This window comes from Schistocerca serialis, chromosome 2 (assembly GCF_023864345.2).
Source record: "Schistocerca serialis cubense isolate TAMUIC-IGC-003099 chromosome 2, iqSchSeri2.2, whole genome shotgun sequence".
Taxonomy (NCBI): domain Eukaryota; kingdom Metazoa; phylum Arthropoda; class Insecta; order Orthoptera; family Acrididae; genus Schistocerca; species Schistocerca serialis.
The window spans coordinates 803,872,693-803,896,185 of record NC_064639.1 but is presented as its reverse complement, the minus strand read 5'-3'; the positions used below and the strand labels follow the sequence as shown (position 1 = coordinate 803,896,185).

Genomic DNA, 23,493 nt, shown 5'->3' with positions numbered 1-23,493 from the left:
GTTCCACGAGCTCAGGAACGGCCGCGATGCCTTCATCGAACTCTGCAGATCGACAGATGATAGTGTGGAAATTTCGGCAAGCGGTGGCTAAGGGTTAAGAGAAGCCAAACGCACTAAACACAAGAAAGTCGGGAAACCGAAGCACACAACTCATAACGAAAAGATTGCGGAATGCAGTGCGAAAGCAAAACTTCGAGAAGACCAACTCTGAAGCCATCGGCGAGCTAGGAATTATTCCGCACAAGAAGCGCTCATGTAGGAAGAGCGAGCCGAGGCTGTCGCTCGACCACACAATAAATTTTTGCTTAATCCCAATTTGCAGTACCGGTTCGACACTAGAATACTGCGCCTTGGTTCTTCCAAAAGCGATAGTAATAAGCACGTCGACTGCAGTGTCATTTGGGGTAGTGAGTCAGACATGGAGAGGATATGGGGCGGGTGGAATATGCAACGACAGGGGCATTGCAGGGCGGCCGCCGGCTCCTTGCCCTGTGGCGCACCGGTGCCGGCGGCGGCCTGGCTGGGCTGCTGGTGCCTTCATGTAGAGCTGCCGCCGAGCCCAGGCAAAGTGCCGCTAACGAAGCGATTGCCTTTGGTGACATCTTTTGCAATAACGACTGCGCGAATCGACGGTATCTCGTAAGGAAGGAAAGAGCAGCAGCTGCCGCCGAGCCCAGGCGCCGTGCCGAACACGCAGAAGGTCCCCGGCTCGATTGCGGGCGGAAACCCGTTTTCGTCGCACTCAGCAAGACACTTGCTACGATCTCTACTGTGACCATTTAAATCAACTTCAAACGTTCCATCAGCAGGGTGCACATGGCTCAAATGAAACATGAAACGGTTTCAGAACTGGTTGTCGGATTTTAGCGCTGACTTGGAGGCCTGGAAATGCGCGAAACAGCCGCCGCCATGCGATTTGTTACCACACCGTTGTACAAAACGCAAGGGCTCGTCCGGTATTTGAACCCGGGACCTCCTGCACCCGAAGCAGGAATCATACCCCTAGACCAACGAGCCTATTCGTTCCGAAAACGCACTGCATGTGAATGACGCCACCTTTGATGGTCTCACCATGTAGGGCTGCAGCTCAGCCAGCGTTCTCCCTGTCTGTCGCGGTTGGATTGTTTCCATCGACGTCTTTTACTACAGGAACTTCACGAATCGGAGGGAGCTCGTAGCCGATGCCCTTGCTAACACAGAAGAAAAACTGTTGCTATTACGAGTCTCCGGGTGGTACATGAAAAGAACCGTCGTTTCCGTGGTGTAGCGGTTATCACGTCTGCTTTACACGCAGAAGGTCCCCGGTTCGATCCCGGGCGGGAACACAACAATTTTAATCTATATTTCGGATTTCATTTCCGTGATGACCTCACGTCCGCGTATGCAGAGACAAGCAATGTTGTATGCTAGACGGATAGGGCGTCATTTTACTGTCAAATACTGTTGCTCTCTTATTGCACCGGTATTTGGTAACTGAGAACGCCCCTAGCTCCATTATGGCTGGCAAAATTTATAATCCGGTTCTTCAGGGCTACTTCAAGTGCGCCTGCTACTGGCTTTCCTGAGCCCACCCTACTCGCCTTGTCACAGCTCTGTCAAAGTGTGATGCTAACTAATAATGAGAAACTCTTAGCCACGCTCAATCTTACATGCCACCCCTTGGTTGTTGCCGTCGCTAGTAAGATGAGGGTAGACTGTCGCACAATTAAGCTGAATCTCCACTCACGGTGCACATATCCCGCAAAGACAACCTTGTTTTCCGTTGCATGCAAAATTACCGTCTGCCTTTCTACCGAATTCCACCTACGTACTTTACTGGTGCCGCATTCTTGTTATATCCACGTGCTATAACAGGCGTCTACTCTTCATTGAGGAGCTGCAACCGGGGCTGAGTTCCACCTACGCTTCAGCACGGTCAAAATGGCAGGGCTCGTCCGGGATTTGAAACCGGGACCTCCTGCACCCAAAGCAGGAATCATACCCCTAGACCAACGAGCCACCTGGCTGGAGCAGTCAAGTTAATCCCAAGTAGTGGGCCTCACAGGGAACACAAACTTCCACGCGAATTCGCAAGATAAACGCTTTCTGCAGGCAGCACTCACCACTGATGAGAAGAATATTAAAGGCAACGAATAAAAAGTGAAATAACTTCATCGAGCACTGCTTATGAACAGCCGGCAGTGCCTCAGTTTCGGAATGTGGTTTCTCAGGGTTAAGAGAAGGCGAATGCACTAAACAAAAGAACATCGGGAAACCAAGCACCAACTCATAACGAAAAGATTGCACAATATACTGCAAGCAAAATTTCCAGAAGACGGATACTGAAGACGCCGCAGACAAAAGAATTATTCTATGCAGTAACGATTATCTAGGAAGCGTGAATTGCATGTGCTGCTCCACCACACAACTTCTTTTGATACTATTTTACTTATTCTAAATTTTCATTACCTGATCGTCTCTAAAATACTGTGCGGTTATCACCTGGTTTCCAACAGCGATAGTAGTAAGTAAATCGACTACAAAGTCTTTCAAAGTAGGTCAGACACAAAAAAAAAAAAAAAAAATCGGAGCTGCGTGTAGCTCATGTCATTCTGCTTTCAATCGTGAATCTCTGGCTGGGAGTAGTGGCGTACTTCTGTAATCCAAGCTTCTGGGAGGCTGTTGTGTGGGAGAGATCTGGAAACAACTACAGATTCGACCGTTCCACGAGCTCAGGAACGGCCGCGATGCCTTCATCGAACTCTGCAGATCGACAGATGATAGTGTGGAAATTTCGGCAAGCGGTGGCTAAGGGTTAAGAGAAGCCAAACGCACTAAACACAAGAAAGTCGGGAAACCGAAGCACACAACTCATAACGAAAAGATTGCGGAATGCAGTGCGAAAGCAAAACTTCGAGAAGACCAACTCTGAAGCCATCGGCGAGCTAGGAATTATTCCGCACAAGAAGCGCTCATGTAGGAAGAGCGAGCCGAGGCTGTCGCTCGACCACACAATAAATTTTTGCTTAATCCCAATTTGCAGTACCGGTTCGACACTAGAATACTGCGCCTTGGTTCTTCCAAAAGCGATAGTAATAAGCACGTCGACTGCAGTGTCATTTGGGGTAGTGAGTCAGACATGGAGAGGATATGGGGCGGGTGGAATATGCAACGACAGGGGCATTGCAGGGCGGCCGCCGGCTCCTTGCCCTGTGGCGCACCGGTGCCGGCGGCGGCCTGGCTGGGCTGCTGGTGCCTTCATGTAGAGCTGCCGCCGAGCCCAGGCAAAGTGCCGCTAACGAAGCGATTGCCTTTGGTGACATCTTTTGCAATAACGACTGCGCGAATCGACGGTATCTCGTAAGGAAGGAAAGAGCAGCAGCTGCCGCCGAGCCCAGGCGCCGTGCCGAACACGCAGAAGGTCCCCGGCTCGATTGCGGGCGGAAACCCGTTTTCGTCGCACTCAGCAAGACACTTGCTACGATCTCTACTGTGACCATTTAAATCAACTTCAAACGTTCCATCAGCAGGGTGCACATGGCTCAAATGAAACATGAAACGGTTTCAGAACTGGTTGTCGGATTTTAGCGCTGACTTGGAGGCCTGGAAATGCGCGAAACAGCCGCCGCCATGCGATTTGTTACCACACCGTTGTACAAAACGCAAGGGCTCGTCCGGTATTTGAACCCGGGACCTCCTGCACCCGAAGCAGGAATCATACCCCTAGACCAACGAGCCTATTCGTTCCGAAAACGCACTGCATGTGAATGACGCCACCTTTGATGGTCTCACCATGTAGGGCTGCAGCTCAGCCAGCGTTCTCCCTGTCTGTCGCGGTTGGATTGTTTCCATCGACGTCTTTTACTACAGGAACTTCACGAATCGGAGGGAGCTCGTAGCCGATGCCCTTGCTAACACAGAAGAAAAACTGTTGCTATTACGAGTCTCCGGGTGGTACATGAAAAGAACCGTCGTTTCCGTGGTGTAGCGGTTATCACGTCTGCTTTACACGCAGAAGGTCCCCGGTTCGATCCCGGGCGGGAACACAACAATTTTAATCTATATTTCGGATTTCATTTCCGTGATGACCTCACGTCCGCGTATGCAGAGACAAGCAATGTTGTATGCTAGACGGATAGGGCGTCATTTTACTGTCAAATACTGTTGCTCTCTTATTGCACCGGTATTTGGTAACTGAGAACGCCCCTAGCTCCATTATGGCTGGCAAAATTTATAATCCGGTTCTTCAGGGCTACTTCAAGTGCGCCTGCTACTGGCTTTCCTGAGCCCACCCTACTCGCCTTGTCACAGCTCTGTCAAAGTGTGATGCTAACTAATAATGAGAAACTCTTAGCCACGCTCAATCTTACATGCCACCCCTTGGTTGTTGCCGTCGCTAGTAAGATGAGGGTAGACTGTCGCACAATTAAGCTGAATCTCCACTCACGGTGCACATATCCCGCAAAGACAACCTTGTTTTCCGTTGCATGCAAAATTACCGTCTGCCTTTCTACCGAATTCCACCTACGTACTTTACTGGTGCCGCATTCTTGTTATATCCACGTGCTATAACAGGCGTCTACTCTTCATTGAGGAGCTGCAACCGGGGCTGAGTTCCACCTACGCTTCAGCACGGTCAAAATGGCAGGGCTCGTCCGGGATTTGAAACCGGGACCTCCTGCACCCAAAGCAGGAATCATACCCCTAGACCAACGAGCCACCTGGCTGGAGCAGTCAAGTTAATCCCAAGTAGTGGGCCTCACAGGGAACACAAACTTCCACGCGAATTCGCAAGATAAACGCTTTCTGCAGGCAGCACTCACCACTGATGAGAAGAATATTAAAGGCAACGAATAAAAAGTGAAATAACTTCATCGAGCACTGCTTATGAACAGCCGGCAGTGCCTCAGTTTCGGAATGTGGTTTCTCAGGGTTAAGAGAAGGCGAATGCACTAAACAAAAGAACATCGGGAAACCAAGCACCAACTCATAACGAAAAGATTGCACAATATACTGCAAGCAAAATTTCCAGAAGACGGATACTGAAGACGCCGCAGACAAAAGAATTATTCTATGCAGTAACGATTATCTAGGAAGCGTGAATTGCATGTGCTGCTCCACCACACAACTTCTTTTGATACTATTTTACTTATTCTAAATTTTCATTACCTGATCGTCTCTAAAATACTGTGCGGTTATCACCTGGTTTCCAACAGCGATAGTAGTAAGTAAATCGACTACAAAGTCTTTCAAAGTAGGTCAGACACAAAAAAAAAAAAAAAAAATCGGAGCTGCGTGTAGCTCATGTCATTCTGCTTTCAATCGTGAATCTCTGGCTGGGAGTAGTGGCGTACTTCTGTAATCCAAGCTTCTGGGAGGCTGTTGTGTGGGAGAGATCTGGAAACAACTACAGATTCGACCGTTCCACGAGCTCAGGAACGGCCGCGATGCCTTCATCGAACTCTGCAGATCGACAGATGATAGTGTGGAAATTTCGGCAAGCGGTGGCTAAGGGTTAAGAGAAGCCAAACGCACTAAACACAAGAAAGTCGGGAAACCGAAGCACACAACTCATAACGAAAAGATTGCGGAATGCAGTGCGAAAGCAAAACTTCGAGAAGACCAACTCTGAAGCCATCGGCGAGCTAGGAATTATTCCGCACAAGAAGCGCTCATGTAGGAAGAGCGAGCCGAGGCTGTCGCTCGACCACACAATAAATTTTTGCTTAATCCCAATTTGCAGTACCGGTTCGACACTAGAATACTGCGCCTTGGTTCTTCCAAAAGCGATAGTAATAAGCACGTCGACTGCAGTGTCATTTGGGGTAGTGAGTCAGACATGGAGAGGATATGGGGCGGGTGGAATATGCAACGACAGGGGCATTGCAGGGCGGCCGCCGGCTCCTTGCCCTGTGGCGCACCGGTGCCGGCGGCGGCCTGGCTGGGCTGCTGGTGCCTTCATGTAGAGCTGCCGCCGAGCCCAGGCAAAGTGCCGCTAACGAAGCGATTGCCTTTGGTGACATCTTTTGCAATAACGACTGCGCGAATCGACGGTATCTCGTAAGGAAGGAAAGAGCAGCAGCTGCCGCCGAGCCCAGGCGCCGTGCCGAACACGCAGAAGGTCCCCGGCTCGATTGCGGGCGGAAACCCGTTTTCGTCGCACTCAGCAAGACACTTGCTACGATCTCTACTGTGACCATTTAAATCAACTTCAAACGTTCCATCAGCAGGGTGCACATGGCTCAAATGAAACATGAAACGGTTTCAGAACTGGTTGTCGGATTTTAGCGCTGACTTGGAGGCCTGGAAATGCGCGAAACAGCCGCCGCCATGCGATTTGTTACCACACCGTTGTACAAAACGCAAGGGCTCGTCCGGTATTTGAACCCGGGACCTCCTGCACCCGAAGCAGGAATCATACCCCTAGACCAACGAGCCTATTCGTTCCGAAAACGCACTGCATGTGAAGGACGCCACCTTTGATGGTCTCACCATGTAGGGCTGCAGCTCAGCCAGCGTTCTCCCTGTCTGTCGCGGTTGGATTGTTTCCATCGACGTCTTTTACTACAGGAACTTCACGAATCGGAGGGAGCTCGTAGCCGATGCCCTTGCTAACACAGAAGAAAAACTGTTGCTATTACGAGTCTCCGGGTGGTACATGAAAAGAACCGTCGTTTCCGTGGTGTAGCGGTTATCACGTCTGCTTTACACGCAGAAGGTCCCCGGTTCGATCCCGGGCGGGAACACAACAATTTTAATCTATATTTCGGATTTCATTTCCGTGATGACCTCACGTCCGCGTATGCAGAGACAAGCAATGTTGTATGCTAGACGGATAGGGCGTCATTTTACTGTCAAATACTGTTGCTCTCTTATTGCACCGGTATTTGGTAACTGAGAACGCCCCTAGCTCCATTATGGCTGGCAAAATTTATAATCCGGTTCTTCAGGGCTACTTCAAGTGCGCTTGCTACTGGCTTTCCTGAGCCCACCCTACTCGCCTTGTCACAGCTCTGTCAAAGTGTGATGCTAACTAATAATGAGAAACTCTTAGCCACGCTCAATCTTACATGCCACCCCTTGGTTGTTGCCGTCGCTAGTAAGATGAGGGTAGACTGTCGCACAATTAAGCTGAATCTCCACTCACGGTGCACATATCCCGCAAAGACAACCTTGTTTTCCGTTGCATGCAAAATTACCGTCTGCCTTTCTACCGAATTCCACCTACGTACTTTACTGGTGCCGCATTCTTGTTATATCCACGTGCTATAACAGGCGTCTACTCTTCATTGAGGAGCTGCAACCGGGGCTGAGTTCCACCTACGCTTCAGCACGGTCAAAATGGCAGGGCTCGTCCGGGATTTGAAACCGGGACCTCCTGCACCCAAAGCAGGAATCATACCCCTAGACCAACGAGCCACCTGGCTGGAGCAGTCAAGTTAATCCCAAGTAGTGGGCCTCACAGGGAACACAAACTTCCACGCGAATTCGCAAGATAAACGCTTTCTGCAGGCAGCACTCACCACTGATGAGAAGAATATTAAAGGCAACGAATAAAAAGTGAAATAACTTCATCGAGCACTGCTTATGAACAGCCGGCAGTGCCTCAGTTTCGGAATGTGGTTTCTCAGGGTTAAGAGAAGGCGAATGCACTAAACAAAAGAACATCGGGAAACCAAGCACCAACTCATAACGAAAAGATTGCACAATATACTGCAAGCAAAATTTCCAGAAGACGGATACTGAAGACGCCGCAGACAAAAGAATTATTCTATGCAGTAACGATTATCTAGGAAGCGTGAATTGCATGTGCTGCTCCACCACACAACTTCTTTTGATACTATTTTACTTATTCTAAATTTTCATTACCTGATCGTCTCTAAAATACTGTGCGGTTATCACCTGGTTTCCAACAGCGATAGTAGTAAGTAAATCGACTACAAAGTCTTTCAAAGTAGGTCAGACACAAAAAAAAAAAAAAATCGGAGCTGCGTGTAGCTCATGTCATTCTGCTTTCAATCGTGAATCTCCGGCTGGGAGTAGTGGCGTACTTCTGTAATCCAAGCTTCTGGGAGGCCGATGTGTGGGAGAGATCTGGAAACAACTACAGATTCGACCGTTCCACGAGCTCAGGAACGGCCGCGATGCCTTCATCGAGCTCTGCAGATCGACAGATGAGAGTGTGGAAATTTCGGCAAGCGGTGGCTAAGGGTTAAGAGAAGCCAAACGCACTAAACACAAGAAAGTCGGGAAACCGAAGCACACAACTCATAACGAAAAGATTGCGGAATGCTGTGCGAAAGCAAAACTTCGAGAAGACCAACTCTGAAGCCATCGGCGAGCTAGGAATTATTCCGCACAAGAAGCGATCATGTAGGAAGAGCGAGCCGAGGCTGTCGCTCGACCACACAATAAATTTTTGCTTAATCCCAATTTGCAGTACCGGTTCGACACTAGAATACTGCGCCTTGGTTCTTCCAAAAGCGATAGTAATAAGCACGTCGACTGCAGTGTCATTTGGGGTAGTGAGTCAGACATGGAGAGGATATGGGGCGGGTGGTATATGCAACGACATGTAGAGCTGCCGCCGAGCCCAGGCAAAGTGCCGCTAACGAAGCGATTGCCTTTGGTGACATCTTTTGCAATAACGACTGCGCGAATCGACGGTATCTCGTAAGGAAGGAAAGAGCAGCAGCTGCCGCCGAGCCCAGGCGCCGTGCCGAACACGCAGATGGTCCCCGGCCCGATTGCGGGCGGAAACCCGTTTTCGTCGCACTCAGCAAGACACTTGCTACGATCTCTACTGTGACCATTTAAATCAACTTCAAACGTTCCATCAGCAGGGTGCACATGGCTCAAATGAAACATGAAACGGTTTCAGAACTGGTTGTCGGATTTTAGCGCTGACTTGGAGGCCTGGAAATGCGCGAAACAGCCGCCGCCATGCGATTTGTTACCACACCGTTGTACAAAACGCAAGGGCTCGTCCGGTATTTGAACCCGGGACCTCCTGCACCCGAAGCAGGAATCATACCTTTTTTTTTTTTTTTTTTTTTTTTTTTTTTTTTTTTTTTTTTTTTTTTTTTTTTTTTTTTTTTAGTGGGCCGGTTGGGGCTCGGGGGGCAAAGTGGGCAGGGGTCGAAACGTGAGGCCTGGCCACAGTGTCCCCCTCACCACCACCGAGCTTGTGGTGCTTAGGGAAGTGGGAGAAACAGGAATCAACAGTAGTGGAAGGCGTTGTTATTTATTTATTTGCATGTGTTTTTGTAATATTCACTAATAGCATGAAATTATGGGAACACATAGGCGAAAGATAAAAGAAATATAAATTCTAGGTAAAGAAAAAGAAAGGAAAAAGGAAAAGCAAAAAGAAATAAAATCCGCGCAATCTGCGACGCGCTCTCCCATCCGCGGAGGTCAGAAGTAGAATAGATCGTAGGCGGTTGAAACTCAGACACCGCCGGGGGAGGAGGGGTGGGTGCCCTCTGTGCCAGGCACCCCCCAACTCAGTGGAGGTCTAACTAGGACCGCTCGAAGATAGTTAGCAAATAATGTTCGGTAGTCTGGCGTGAGGTCAGTCGTTTGACGGCGCGTTTCGGGGCGGGCCCGCCCGCTGCCGGCGCGCCGTAGGGCACGGAAGCTCGCACTGGGGCGTATCGCTTTCCAGTCGGGTGTGCCGCGGCTGTCCTCGCAGGGGAAGTGAAGCGTCTCTCATGGCCTCTCCTTCCCAAGTGGCTCTTTCCGCCTTCCAGTGGTGCCAGATGTTAAGCTTGGCGTTCTGCCTTGCGACAAAAGGGAGAGCTGCGACCCAACCCGATGCGAAAGCGAAGGGTGCGTGGCACAGGGGGAGCTGTGTCAAGGGACCGAACACCAGTCCCTTTCTGTTCGCAGGGCACAGACCAGCAGGTGCTCTGCATGCCGGCGACCTCGTTTGTCGGCGTGGGATCGCGGCGCGAGTCGGCAAGGGTGCTTCGCCGCGCCCCTGGGTAACCGGGGCGTGTTCTGCCATACCCAGGAGGTGGTGACATCGCCTGGGCCAGGTTAGATGGGCCCAGACCGCCGAACGACTGGGGGACCGACCCACCACCTGAGTAGGAGTGGGTCCTTGGCCTTCAGGTGGAAACTCGGGCTAGTAGGCGGCGAAGGGCGAGGGGTGCATCCGCCTCTCCGGAGTGCGGGGTGCACTTGCCGAGGAGCGTCGAGTGAAATCGTCGACGACGAGGCCTTCGACGGGGACCAGTGCGCTGGCAACGGCGCGCTGAACCCTGCAGCTCTGGAGTGCCCTTGACCTAGGGGCGAGGTCGGTGGGCGAGCTGCAAGAGTCCCCCCCCCCATGCCAGAGGAGCCGGTCCGGAGCAAGAGACGGGCTCCCAACCCCTTTTTTCGCTTGTCAACAACATGGCTGAGACAGAGACAAGCGATTCATGCGCGCCTTCGAGGGCTTCTTTGCTTACTGTTCCCTCCCCATCAGGGGGCACGGGGCAGATCGAGGAAAGCATTAGTGAGAGGCATGCCAGGATTACACAATACCTGGAAGCCAATGTAAAAAATGGAAAGATAAGCCAGGCTGCGATCATGACCCTAAAAAATGAACTCGCCTCCTGGGCTATCGCCCATGCGAAGCTCGAGGGGCGAGTTGAAGAATTACAGAAGGAAAACGAAAGGCTGCGCAAGCAGCCAACAAAATCATGGGCTAATGTAGTCGCTCAAACGGCACCTAAGAGCCAGTCCACAAGAGATACCATAGTAAAAGTGTCACAAAGACCGGATACTGCTGTCTTTTTGAGACCACTGCCCGGTCAAGACACTAAGAAAGTACAGGAAATTTTTACAACAACGATCAATCCTGCTAAAGATAAAATAAAAATAAATAAAGTAAAAGCTACAAAGAATGTGGTAATAGTCGATGTGGCAACGGAGGATGACCGGAATAAAATACTAAACAACCAGAAACTATGTAAAGCAGTAAAATGTGAGCCACCAAGAAAGAGAAATCCTCTTGTTATTATGTATGACATACCAGTAACATTTGATAATAATGAACTCCAGGAAACAATACGAAATCAGAATTTTGATGATATGAGTACTGATGAATTTAAAAACGAATTCAAACTTAAATTTAAAACGGGGCCAAGAGACAAAGACGTTGTACATCATGTAGCAGAAGTCTCTGGCCAAATGTGGAAGAGATTAACCTCAATGGGTAGAATCTACATTGGCTTTCACGCCATCAATGTGCGGGACTTTTTGGTGGTACCTCGCTGCCATAATTGCGGCGATCTTGACCATGTGCATAAATATTGTGAAAGGAAGTTGGCTTGCTCCAGGTGTGGAGAAGAAAATCACATTAGAAAAAACTGCACAAAATCTGCAATATGCATCCCCTGCATGAGAAGAGGTAAAAAGACCTGTAATGCCTCTGGTCGCAACTGCCCAACGTACAGGATGCTGGAGCAGAGGCTAATATCAAGAACCGACTATGGCTGAGTCAACTACGGCACCCAGGATGCCTAAAAGAAAATCCCCATGCAAGAGGAGAAGGGACGCGGCAAGAGCAGCCCAGTTCAAACAGTTCCTTGCAACACTTGCAGAAGGAAGAGATGGTAGGAAGAGAATGAAGGATGCGTGTGTCCAAACGGATCCACAAGAACAAGCGGCAGCTCCCTCTCCCTACTGCTGGGGATCACGAACGCCAGGAAATCAGGCAACTCAAGTCAGGCGTCCTGTAGCGGTGGGCCGACCAGCATTCGTTCAGGGGAGTCCTGTACTGGAATTGCCGGTGCAGGTCAACACAATTACAAGTTCAAATACACAAATAACCAATAACACCAACGCAAGTACTGATTCGAGACAACCAACAGCTGTGAGAACAGTGGTTGATCCGATCAGAATATACCCTAATCTTGAACATTCTTTACAATTATCCCGCCTGGAGGAGCCGGCTGTCCTGACCACTGCACTGCGACATCTAGTGCGGGTAGGACATAGGTACGGGCGTAAGGTCACCTTCTCGGTCATGGAGGCTGTTGATAGGGTACAACTAAAGACTATGAATCTCCCCACCGACTTTGGCGCCCTGCGTGACCTAGTAAAGAAGGTGTTTGAGAGAAGGAATGAGACCTTCAACTTAGATGAAATATACAGTCAGTCTGTCCTATCCAATGGGAGAATAGCCTACGACTGGACGAAAACCTTCCCAGCATCATATGTACACACATATTTCCCATAATTACAGAAATACAGATAGGGCAGCTAAATGCACATAATAGTAGGCTGGTCATGCAGGAGCTTCGAAGAGTGGTGGAGGAGAGGAGCTTTGATGTGCTCTGTTTGCAGGAGCCATACTCTCTTGCGGGGAATATAGCCTTTGCTGCCATGAGCTGGCAAGTGGTTAGTTTCGGAGATGACCCGAAAGCCACCATCATAATAACCAACAAGGCACTGCGAGTAACGGTGCTCTCACATCTTTCGGACGATCACTGCAATGTCATCGAACTTCAGTCACCAATTGGCGTGATATACTTAATAAACATGTATTTTCAATACGGTACAGACATTGACGTTTACCTTGACCAACTCACGCAGGTGGCAACGGTGCTGAGGGGCAGAAAGGCAGTTGTGGTGGCGGACGCGAACGCCAAATCCCCCCTGTGGCACAGTGGCACCCGAGATGAAAGAGGAGGCAAGCTGGAAGAGACTATCATGTCCCTACAACTCCTCATTGCCAATAGACCAGGAAACCCCCCCACCTATACAGGAGGGGGAGGAGATGGAACTAATATCGACATCACGTTGATGACCACCAACATCGCTGCCAATATACAAAACTGGATTGTCACTGATGGAGAAACAACCAGCGATCACAACTTGATCACATTTACAATTTCAGATCGGGAGTGCCACTGGGACATAGGGTGGGAAGTACAACTAAACTATAACAAGACCAATTGGGAGCGCCTCGCAAGAGAGTTTGACACTCCGACATGGCCAGATGATGACGAAGATATCGACAAACACGCCGAAGATCTGGTGGGCGCTCTTACCAGGGCAGTCAGGGCTGCCGTACCAACCAGGAGGAGAGCCGTTGCGGCTTCTCCATCACCATGGTCAGCGGAACTGGGGCAGATGCGTCAGTCTGTCAGGAGGGCGAGGAGGTATTTCCAGCGAAGTGTCGTCTGGGAAGAAAAACAAACATGGCTACGAACATACAGGGAAGCTAAAGAGCAGTTCCAGAAGGAACTGCGAACTGTCAGACTGGAAAGCTGGAAGAAATATGTGCACAGCCAATTGGCTATGGATCCCTGGGGCACTCCTTACAAAATAGTAAGAGAGAAAATCAGGTCGCCAATGGTGCTCTCCACTATCAGGGACGGGAACCGGATGACTGGATCTTGGCAGGAAACTGCTGAGGTCCTTCTCCACTCCCTCCTCCCTGATGATAAAGAGGAAGAGGACACAGAAGAACAATGCCTAATTAGGCAGGCTATGCAGGCTGACTACGAGAATAACACCATGGTGTACCCTTTTTCAGAAGAGGAAGTGGCAGCCCACATAAAATTACTAAAGAAAGGAAAGGCCCCAGGACCAGACGGCATCATCGCGGAGGTGGTGCAATACCTCGCTCCTCAACTGGTGACACCTTTAGCAAGAATTTACAACGAGGCCCTGCGCCTCAGAACATTCCCCAAAATCTGGAAACAGGCCAATGTTGTAATTATCAAAAAAGGGCGGGACAAAGACCCTAAAGAAGCAAAATCTTACAGACCTATCTGTCTGTTGGACCTGTTAGGCAAATTGCTGGAGAGGTTACTAGCTGATAGACTGACAGCACACCGGATGTTGTGCGGGATGAGCGACAGACAATTCGGTTTTCGGCAGGGGCGATCTGCGTGTGACGCAATTGCCCTCGCATCCGAGGTCTGTGGGTCGTCTCCGCACAAGTACATAGTTGGCGTCATGGTGGACATCAGTGGCGCCTTTGATAACCTGTGGTGGCCTTCGCTCTTCTCCTGCTTGCGGGAGAAGGAGTGTCCAGGGCCGCTATACGGCTGTCTTAGGAGCTATTGTATGGAAAGAGAGGTCTGGCTATCGTCCCCTAGCGAGCGAATTGGTAAGAAAATCACGAAGGGGTGTCCACAGGGCTCTGTCCTGGGGCCACTCTTTTGGGATATCAATATGGAGCCTCTCCTGGAGAGCTTGGAAAATAGTGTGGATGTGCTAGAGGCGATAGCTTACGCTGACGACCTCCTTCTGCTGGTTGGCGGCCGAAGTCGCGAGGACCTCGAACCTAAAATTAATAGGACATTAGCAATTCTTACACAGTGGTGCCAAAACACAAAAATGACTATTGCGCCTAGCAAGTCAACATACTTGTTATTAAAAGGCCAATTGGCCAGGAATCCAACGGTAAGAATTGAGAGCTCACCGGTGATTCGGCGTCGAGAGGCCCGATACCTTGGAGTAACAATTGATGAAAGGTGGAACTTTGCCAAACACATCGAAACAGTTACACAAAGATCACTTGAAGCTCTAAATAATCTCATCATGATAGGACACAGTAGGTTTCACCTTCCACCAGAACCCATAAAATTGTACCACAACACCATTCTCGTTTCCATCGTGGGTTACGGATCCGGAGTGTGGGCACACAGGCTCACGAGGGTCGTGCCCGCTATGTCTGTGAGGAGGGTGCAACGTAACATGCTTCTGCGCTCCATCGGAGCGTACAGAACATCTCCAGGAGGGGCACTACTAACACTCATGGGGGTATGTCCCCTGGACATCAAAATCCGGGAACAGGCAGCTTGGTACTGGGTGAAGAGGGGAGATATAGAAAAGACCGAGAGCATCATGGGAGTGCGGGTGGGGGACAAGTTTGCAATTAAGAGGAGAGGAGAAGAGCTATGGCAAGAACTTTGGGACACAGAAACAACAGGCCGAAGGACTTACCAGCTGCTCCCCAACATCAAAGAACGCCTCCAACTCTCGCATTTTCAACCAAGCAAGGGACTGGTGCACTTCCTCACAGGGCATGGACCGTATCCGGCATATCTTTGCCGATTCGGGAAAAGGGCTACCCCCTCGTGTGATTGTGGAGCTGAGTGGGGCACTCCGGATCACGTGATCTATGAGTGTCCGGTCTTTGATGACGTAGCCGGGGAATTAAGAAACCAGCTGCCTCACAATAACACGTACCAGTTAATTAGAGACCCTACTACATTCACCATATCAAACCGCCTTGCCAGCGAGGTGTCAGCAAAAGTCCTGCAAGAATACCTCAGGGAAAATATATAAGCCAACAGACATGACATAATTGAAGGCGACCCATCCCATTCCGCCAGGGCGTGGACTGGCCAATCGCCGTGACGGTAGGAATCCGCCATGCCCTGGAACAAGGGGGAGGGAGCGCCAATACCCGAAATTGACAACTGCGCACCGATTGTGACTTAGAACTAATTAACCACTTAGCAGATAGGAGACAGAAGACCCCTAAAAGAACCTGCAGCGACTTTCTTAAGGCCAGCCCAGTGCCAGGGGCATGCTCACTGGGGTTAGCTCAGTGGGCACGGCCACACAGTAGGTTTATATTAAAACAACTGGCACGCCTGTAACGCTGCAGGAAGTAGCCCTTAGATTAGTTAGCTAAGAGTAAAACTAGATCCTACCCAACAAGAAACTAACTCCTCATTTCCTGTAGCAAGTAAGTTCACTAACACTAGTAATAGAAGTTAACAATGCTGCTAATATCAATTAAATGTAATGTAGATCTAAGACCCACTAATGTATTAGGTGGTGGGTTACAATGTATGAAATAATTTGAATAAAGAAATTAAAAAAAAAAAAAAATGTTTTCGAGAGCTGCATGGGCTGTTCGTAAATAGGTCCAGAAGTCGAGGCGGGATTTAGGTCCCTCATTAAAGAGATAAGCGACCGCCCACCCTTTGACCCACGTAATAGCATGACATTTGGCGGCGGGAAAATGTCGGTCCTCCGGGTATAGAAACATTCGAGGCTCGACTGTGTCTGGTGGCACCCGGAGATAGCAGGCAATGATTTGCTGCACGAAGCGCCATACATCTTGCGATGAGGCGCATGTCAGACGGTGTTCATCAGTGTCCAGTTGCTGGCAAAGGAGACAAAGAGGGGATTCTGACAAGCCAATGTTGTGCAGGCGCTGCGTCGTGGCAAATTTCCTGTTGACTATGTGATACCACAGCGCCCGGACGTTCGTAGGGAGGAAGGGCTGGTGGACGGTAGTCCACACTATGGGCCACTGGATGGAGGGGTGTTTGGTCTCCATCACATTCCGGGGAACACAGCGCAGCAACAGGCCGTAAAAATCCTTAGTCCTAGGTGGGCGTGTATCTGGGAGACTGGTATGTATATAACTGTAGTCGACGAAAAAGGTCGAAAGATGGGACAAATGAGGCACGATATGGCCGACAGACACTGGTGGTGAGGTGGAAGCTGGTAGAAGGACCTCAAGCAAGCTGCGTGTTAGAGATGTACCCTGGCCCATCCACTGTTTTCTCATGGTACTCATGTACAAGGCTGCAGATCGCATACGGACATTGACGAGCCCGACGCCACCATACCGTGTGGGCAGGGTAAGTGTCTCATAACGGACTTTAAACATTGAACCAGCCGTGAGGTAATAGCCAAAAGCCGCCTGAAGGTTGCGCCCAATTGCAGTTGGCAGAGGGAGAACTTGCGCGATGTGAACCAATTTTGATGCCACATAAAGATTAATAAACGCAACCCTTTGAAGTGTGTCCTGGCGGCGCAAGAGGTTCTGGCGGACATCGTTGCGGATGACGTGTAACAGGCGACGGAAATTCGTTGCCGCCGTGCGTGTGACTGTGGGGGTAAAGGTAATGCCCAGGTACCGGAAAGTCCGCACAAGCGGCAGTGGTGCCACTTCACCCTCCTGGAGGTCTCGTCCAATGTGCATTGCAGAAGATTTGGCGACATTCATGGCACTGCCAGCGGCAGCCCCATAACGGGTAATCAAGTCGAGGACATCCCGAATCTCAGAGCCGGAGCGAATGAGGAGGAGGAGGTCATCAGCATATGCCCGACAGCGAAAAGTGTGTTGGCGTAGGGTGAGGCCAGAAAGCTTGGTCGTCAAGCCCCCAATAAGGGGCTCAAGGGCAATGGCATACATGAGGGTAGAGAGGGGGCACCCCTGCCGTATCGAACGGCAGATAGGTACCGGCCCTGCTATACGTCCATTGACTTGGACACGTGAACTGGCACTGTCGTAAAGACGCCGGATGACGTCGAGAAACGGAGGGGGGATGCCCATTCGGGCTGCCACCGAAAACAGGAAACGATGACGCACTTTATCGAAGGCGCTGTCGAAGTCTATAGCGACGACCGCTGCCCGGAGCCTGCAGGCCGCCGCTATCGCAATTAAGTCGCGGCATTCCCCTGTGGCAGTCTGTATGTTAATCTGTCCGCCAGGCGTCGTTTGTTCTGGCGAGAGGATATGAGGGAGTGTAGTTCGGAGCCGCATTGCCAGTAAGCGCGCGAAAATCTTGTAATCGGCATTGAGGAGGGTGAGCGGTCTGTAACTCGTGACCATCGAACCACGGGCTGGTTTGTGGACTGGTATAATGATGCCCTCAGCAAAGGCGGGTGGGATTGCTTGGTCAGATGTTATCAGTTCTTGATACATAGTCGTCCACCGTGGGGCCATGAGGTCCCGAAAGGTACGGTAAAACTCAATCGGTAAGCCGTCAATGCCGGGCGATCTGTTGACTGCACCTTTGGCGACTGCGTTGTTGACTTCGTCTAGCGTGACCGCCACTGTCAAAGCATCCGCCTCCGTGTGGGGGAGGGTGCGCGTGACGTAATTCAAAATGGAGTCGTCTGCTGCAGTTTCAGCGTCGTCATCACTATAAGTACGACGGTAGTGCTCGACGAATGCGCGGACGATGTCATTCTGAGTGGTCACCTGCGTTCCATGAGGCGTTGTCAGAGTGCTGATGATCTGCCGACGACGCCTTCGGTTGTCGGACACTATATCATGCATGGATGGAATTTCTAAATCCGCGTGATCGTGGCGCCGCGTCCGTATCACGACCCCTTGCAATTTCCGGCGTGCCAGCGCAATTATCTTCGCCTTAGTTCTTTGCCGTTCCAACTGGTTGTCCGGGGTTGGCGGTTGAGCATCCAGATCTCGGAGAATCGCGTAATAGAAGTCAACAGTGGTGCGATGCCAGTCGGCCATGTCCTTCCCGTATCTCATCAGTGTCCTCCGGATCGCCGGCTTGGCGCAGTCCAACCACCATGTCAATGTCGAGCGGTAGCGGGGAAGGCGTCGTTCGCAGGCTGTCCACGTGTCAGTGACTTGTTGGCGACACGCCCGGTCATGCAAGTGTGAGGTATTGAGTTTCCATGGCGCACGGCTGCGCCATACTGATTGCGGCGGAAGGAGGACCGTACAGATGTAAGCGCAATGGTCGGAAAAGGCCAGCGGCCAGCGTTCGGCGCCCCGTATCGCAGATCTAAGAGTTTGTGAGACATATATCCTGTCTAGTCGGCTTGCGGAATGACTTGTAAGAAAGGTATGGCCAGAAAGGTCGCCGTGTTGTACTTCCCAGGTATCGTGAAGCAGGAGGTCTCGCACCACTATACGTAGCTCCTGGCATGTAGTATAGTGGGGAATCTGATCTTTAGGATGCAGAACGCTGTTAAAGTCACCTCCTAGTAGGCAATGGTCATAACGCCCTAAAAACAGGGGAGCGATTTCCTCGGAATAAAACTGGGCTCTTTCATGCCGTCGTTCGGTGCCTGAGGGAGCGTAGACATTAATGATGCGTGTCCCTATGGCAGTGAGTGCCATGCCCCGAGCTGATGGAAGGAAGGCGACATCGGTCACAGAAATCCCGTGGCGGACGTAGATGGCCACCCCGCGGCCCATAGGATCACTCGCGGAGGCGTGGGCGGTATAGCCATTAATATCCGGGAGACTAGCCAAGTGAACTTCCTGCAGAAGGGCGAAATCAATATCCGAAGCCCAGAACATCTCCTGCATAAGGCGGATTTTCACCCTGGAACGGATGTTGTTGGTGTTGATGGTTGCTATCCGGTAGGCCTGGTGTCGGATTGCTGGTGGCTGGTCCACTCCGCCGTCCGCGCAAGGGTGTGGGCGTCGCAGCGGAACGTTATCCCGCTGGGCCGCAGGGGAATCTGGGGAGAGTATGATTAGTGGTGCGGCCGTGACGGCGCAGGGTCCCGTAACGGCTCCTGCTCCGTGACCTCCTCCTCGTGCCACGCCGTGGAAGCGGAAACTGGTGTATCGTCCATTTTGTCTTCAGAAGATGTTGTAATTGTGCGTGGTGTCGTGTCGCCTGTGAGACGTTCATGATTTAGTTCAGCGTCAGCACGGGGCGCAGGCACACCGATAGATGTCTCCGCGCTCATGACGTCTTCGTCAGCAGTAGCGGGTTCTGAGGCTTCGTGCTGGTCGACGGGTACGTCCTCCTCGACGTGTAACGTCTCCTCTTGGCCGGAAACGGTGCGACGTCTTCGCTTGCGACGTTTCGGGGAACGTTGTTTCCTTGTGCGACCCTCCGTGTCCGACGACGGAAGGGAGTCACGTCGTTCTGGCAGAAAGGCCGCTGTAGGAACGATGAGCGAGTCGATCTCCATCGTGTTTCCGAGATCAGGGTCAGCGTCTGGTTGCGTCGGCATCTTCGGAGCGGCGTCAATGGCCGGCCGAGTCGGCGGGTCGTCCGAGGCGCTCTCCGTCAGTGTCTGGTCGGGCTCGTTGGTGGCGTCGTTTGTGGTGACCGGACGACGTTGCAAAGTGGTAGGAGAAGCCAGAGCAGCGGCATAGGTCACCGGTAGCACTGTAGGTTGCGACGTGGGTGGTTTTTCGGCAGCTGGAAGTTGCGTAATACGCCGTTGTAGGCATTCGGATCTAAGGTGGCCTTCTTTGCCGCACCCGGAACAGGTCCGAGGCTGGCCATCGTATATAATTATGGCACGGCATCCGCCGATCTGTAAGTAGGACGGGACGTGGCTTCGGAGATCTATGGTGACCTGTCGAACCCCGTTTAGGACAGGATACGTCCGAAACTGTGTCCACTTCTCCGCAGTGTGGCCGTGGACTGTGCCGTATGGGCGTAGTGCCGCGACGACTTCCTCAGCTGGAAGTTCGAATGGCAATTCGAAAATGCGTATCGTTCGCATACCTAAGCCTGCGTGGTCGACGGTTACCTCTCCCACATTGCCATCAGCGTGACAGAAGCGGAGCCCCTGTTTGGTCTCACGTAGTATGCGTTCGCACGCCGCGTCGTTAATGATTTTCACATAGACCGTGCTGCTCACGATGGACAAATGTATGCCTATAATATCGGTCGCCGGGATAATCACTTCCTCTCGCAGAAAAAGCTCCACCTCAAGTGCTTTGGGTCGGGCATAATCGATGCAGAAAGTAAATCGGAGTGTTGATTTACGGTAACGGTTCGCCATGGATCGTACAAGGTAAGCCGGCACTTAAGCAACGGCCGTCAGAAAGTAAACAAGGCGAGCTCGCGCGCCGCACGAAGTCAACACGTACGCGTCCGCTCTGTTGCCCTGCCGAAGGCAGACTTAAAATTTATAATCCATTTCTTCAGGACTACTTCAAGTGCGCTTCATACTGGCTTTCCTGAGCTCGCTGCACTCGCCTTGTCACAGCTCTGCTGAAGTGTGAACGGCACTAATAGTGAGAAACTCTTAACTACGCTCAGTCTTGTATCCCATCCTTTAGTTGTCGTCGTCGCTAATCAGATGAGGTTCGTCTCCACTCACGGTGCACATGTTCTGCAAAGACAACCTTTGTTTTCCGTTGCATGCAAGATTACTGTCGGCTCTTCTACAGCAATCGACCAATGTAATTTACTGGTGTCAGATTCTTGCCATACCAAACGGTCCCTTCATCACCGTAGAGCTGCACAAGGCGTGCTGCGGCAGGCATCTATTCTTCATTGCAGAGCTGCAAACGTGGGTGAGCTCCACCTACTCTTCAGCACGGTCAAAACAGTAGGGCTCGTCCGGGATTTGAACCCAGGACCTCCTGCACCCAAAGCAGGAATCATACCCCTAGACCAACGAGCCACCTGCCACTAGCAATGCAGCCAATCTCAAGCAGTCCAGCTCCGAGGAACACAAACTTCCTTGTAAATCAGAAACAAAAGCGCTTTCTGAAGGCAGCGCTCACCCCTGATGGGAAGAATATTAGAGGCAATGAATATAGAGTGAATAATTTCATCGCGCTCTGCAGATGAACACACGGTGGTGTTTCACTTTCGTCATGTGCTTTCTCAGTGTCAAGGGAAGGCAAATGCACTAAACAAAAGAACATCGGGAAACTCATAACGAAAAGATTGCGGAATATACTGCAAGCAAAACTTCCAGAAGACGACTCCTGAACGCTTCGGTGCCTTAAGAATTATTCCGTGCAGCAATGATCATCTAGGAAGAGCCAACTGTACGTGTCGCTCCACCACACAACTTATTTTGCTATTGTTTTACCTAAATTTCCATTACCCCTTCGTTACAGGAATACTGTGTGGTTTTCACCTGATCTGCTTCGTCCAGCAGCGATAGTAGTAAGTAAATCGACGACAGAATCAATAAAAGTAGGTCAGACACAGAAATCGGAGTTACGTGTAGCTCATGTTATTCTGCTTTCAAATGCAGTTCTCCGGCTGGGAGTAGTGGCGTACTCCTGTAATCCAAGTGTCCGGGCGGCAGTTGTTGTGGGAGAGATCTGGGAACAACTACAGATTCGGCCGTTTCATCAGCTCAGCAACGACCGCGATGCCCTCGTCGAGCTCTGCAGATTGACCAGATAGCAGTGTGGAATTTTCGGCTAGTGGCGGCTCGGGGTTAAGAGAAGTCGACAGCAGTGAGCAACACTAGATCGGGAAAGCGAAACAGACGACCCAGAACGAAGAGATTGCGGAATGTACTGCAAAAGCAAAACTTCGAGAGACGAACTCTGAAGCCGTCGGTGCCTTAACAATCATTCCGTGCAGCAACGATAATCTGGGAAGAGCGATGCGTGGGTGCCGCTCCACCTCACAGCAGATTTTATATATTGTTCTACTTATTCTAAATTTGCGTTTCCAGATCATCAGTAAAATACTGTGTGATTTACACCTGGTTTCCTTCTATCAAAGGCGATATTAGGAAGTACATCGACTGCAGCGTCATTAAGGGTCGTGGGTCCGGGCGCCGGCGCGCCAGCGGTGGCCTCTCGGGGCTGCTGGTGCCTCCATGTAGAGCTGCCGCTGAGCCCAGGCTCCTCGCCGCTAACGAAGTGATTGCTTTTGGTGACATCAATTGGAATACCGACTGCGCGAATTGACGGTACCTCGTCCGGAAAGAAACAGTAGCTGATGCTACTGAGCACTCGGCCGCGAGCATTTCCGACGACTTCTTGGGCTCTTATTCGCGATGGCATTCAGACAGGCGAGGGTGCTGTCGATTGTTACATACGAATGCGAAATACCTGCATTGTGCGTTTCCGCAAAGTGATCGTCCTACAAGTTGTGTCGGATGTGGAGCACAGAGCGTAGCAGTTTCCGTGGTGTAGCGGTTATCACGTCTGCCTAACACGCAGATGGTCCCCGGCTCGATTCCGGGCGGAAACACTTGTTCGTCGCACTACAATCTCTACTGTTACCATTTAAATCAATTTCAAACGTCCCACCACCAGGGTGCAGACGGCTCAAATGATACATGAAACTCTTCCAGAACCGGCTACTTGGTTTTTTGTGCTTACCTGGAGGGCTGGAAATGCGCGGAACAGCCGCCAGCATGACGGTAGTTGCCACACGTTTGCACAAAACGCAAGGGCTCGTCCGGGATTTGAACCCGGGACCTCCTGCACCCGAAGCAGGAATCATACCCCTAGACCAACGAGCCTGCTCGTAGCGGCTAAGCGCTGCACATGACTGACGCCTCCGTTCTTGGTATCACCATTCAGAGCAGCTGCTCACCCAGTGTTCTCCCTGGCTGTTGCGGTTTGATTGTTTTCGTCGATGTCTTTTACTATAGCAACTTCTAGAATCGGTGGGAGCTCGTAGCCGATGCCCTTGCTTACGCAGGGTAAAATCTGTTGCCACTACGGGTTTCCAGGTTGTACAGCAGCTGAGCCGTCGTTTCCGTGGTGTAGCGGTTATCACGTCTGCTTTACACGCAGAAGGTCCCCGGTTCGATCCCGGGCGGAAACACGGTTTTTTTAAACCCCTTTTCGGGTTCCATTTCCGAGATAACGTCACGTCTGCTTATGCAGGGATAATAAATGTCGTGTGCTACACGGATATCGCGTCATTTTACTGTCAAATGCTCTTGCTCCCATAGTGCACCGGTATTCAGTAACACTGAACGCTCGTAGCTCCATTCTGGCCGGCAAAATTTATAATCCATTTCTTCAGGACTACTTCAAGTGCGCTTCATACTGGCTTTCCTGAGCTCGCTGCACTCGCCTTGTCACAGCTCTGCTGAAGTGTGAAC

At 51.0% G+C, this 23,493-nt stretch overlaps 13 non-coding genes across 13 annotated transcripts; 5 read left to right on the top strand and 8 right to left on the bottom strand.

Moving 5' to 3' along the window:
* Nucleotides 1-945: 945 nt before the first annotated feature.
* Nucleotides 946-1,017, bottom strand: Trnap-cgg (transfer RNA proline (anticodon CGG)). Its single transcript has one exon. It is a non-coding gene; the product is annotated as a tRNA-Pro (tRNA).
* A 235-nt stretch (nucleotides 1,018-1,252) lies between these two features.
* Nucleotides 1,253-1,325, top strand: Trnav-uac (transfer RNA valine (anticodon UAC)). Its single transcript has one exon. It is a non-coding gene; the product is annotated as a tRNA-Val (tRNA).
* A 601-nt stretch (nucleotides 1,326-1,926) lies between these two features.
* Nucleotides 1,927-1,998, bottom strand: Trnap-ugg (transfer RNA proline (anticodon UGG)). Its single transcript has one exon. It is a non-coding gene; the product is annotated as a tRNA-Pro (tRNA).
* Nucleotides 1,999-3,645: 1,647 nt separating this feature from the next.
* On the bottom strand, nucleotides 3,646-3,717 carry Trnap-cgg (transfer RNA proline (anticodon CGG)). The gene has a single exon. It is a non-coding gene; the product is annotated as a tRNA-Pro (tRNA).
* Nucleotides 3,718-3,952: 235 nt separating this feature from the next.
* Trnav-uac (transfer RNA valine (anticodon UAC)) lies at nucleotides 3,953-4,025 on the top strand. The gene has a single exon. It is a non-coding gene; the product is annotated as a tRNA-Val (tRNA).
* Nucleotides 4,026-4,626: 601 nt separating this feature from the next.
* Nucleotides 4,627-4,698, bottom strand: Trnap-ugg (transfer RNA proline (anticodon UGG)). Its single transcript has one exon. It is a non-coding gene; the product is annotated as a tRNA-Pro (tRNA).
* Nucleotides 4,699-6,345: 1,647 nt separating this feature from the next.
* On the bottom strand, nucleotides 6,346-6,417 carry Trnap-cgg (transfer RNA proline (anticodon CGG)). Its single transcript has one exon. It is a non-coding gene; the product is annotated as a tRNA-Pro (tRNA).
* Nucleotides 6,418-6,652: 235 nt separating this feature from the next.
* Nucleotides 6,653-6,725, top strand: Trnav-uac (transfer RNA valine (anticodon UAC)). Its single transcript has one exon. It is a non-coding gene; the product is annotated as a tRNA-Val (tRNA).
* A 601-nt stretch (nucleotides 6,726-7,326) lies between these two features.
* Trnap-ugg (transfer RNA proline (anticodon UGG)) lies at nucleotides 7,327-7,398 on the bottom strand. The gene has a single exon. It is a non-coding gene; the product is annotated as a tRNA-Pro (tRNA).
* A 13,617-nt stretch (nucleotides 7,399-21,015) lies between these two features.
* On the bottom strand, nucleotides 21,016-21,087 carry Trnap-ugg (transfer RNA proline (anticodon UGG)). The gene has a single exon. It is a non-coding gene; the product is annotated as a tRNA-Pro (tRNA).
* A 1,468-nt stretch (nucleotides 21,088-22,555) lies between these two features.
* Trnav-aac (transfer RNA valine (anticodon AAC)) lies at nucleotides 22,556-22,628 on the top strand. Its single transcript has one exon. It is a non-coding gene; the product is annotated as a tRNA-Val (tRNA).
* A 202-nt stretch (nucleotides 22,629-22,830) lies between these two features.
* Trnap-cgg (transfer RNA proline (anticodon CGG)) lies at nucleotides 22,831-22,902 on the bottom strand. The gene has a single exon. It is a non-coding gene; the product is annotated as a tRNA-Pro (tRNA).
* Nucleotides 22,903-23,137: 235 nt separating this feature from the next.
* Trnav-uac (transfer RNA valine (anticodon UAC)) lies at nucleotides 23,138-23,210 on the top strand. Its single transcript has one exon. It is a non-coding gene; the product is annotated as a tRNA-Val (tRNA).
* Nucleotides 23,211-23,493: the final 283 nt, after the last annotated feature.